The sequence below is a fragment of the Olea europaea genome, unplaced genomic scaffold (assembly GCF_002742605.1).
Source record: "Olea europaea var. sylvestris unplaced genomic scaffold, O_europaea_v1 scaffold3453, whole genome shotgun sequence".
In the NCBI taxonomy this organism is placed as follows: domain Eukaryota; kingdom Viridiplantae; phylum Streptophyta; class Magnoliopsida; order Lamiales; family Oleaceae; genus Olea; species Olea europaea.
The window spans coordinates 37,154-37,671 of NW_019253602.1; positions in this window are offsets into that span (position 1 = coordinate 37,154).

The window sequence follows — 518 nt, forward strand, 5'->3', positions numbered from 1 at the left end:
AAAAAAAAAAAATGTTCACCAAATTTACAAAATTCAGCCATTAAAAAAAGAAATCATAAATGTTTTTGAAAGTTTAAATTGAATACATTCCCTTGACAAAGTTCAACATCAATATGAGTTAGGGTTAACCATTTTCTGACCCCCTCAGGGTTTAAATACAAAGTTGTCAAAAATTTAAAGATCAAGTGACATTTTTGTTATAGCTTGAAAAATGTTGAGTACTGCATAGTTAGTGACTAGTCGACAAAGTATAATTACACCATATGTCCCATGAGTTCGAAATTTCCACAAATACTACCTATTTTTTATATATAAATTTATTCGAAACATGTCCAATACCACTTGCTTCCCCACCAACAACCTTTGACGAATTGCTAATCCATCTCCAAGAACACCTCTGCTCTATTTATTATTAACCTCCAACGAGAAGCAACTCAATTGCTACTTCACTTACAAACTCTATAGTCATATTTGCCTTGTGTGTGGCGCCATCCGTCTCTTTAGTTCCACTTACTTGA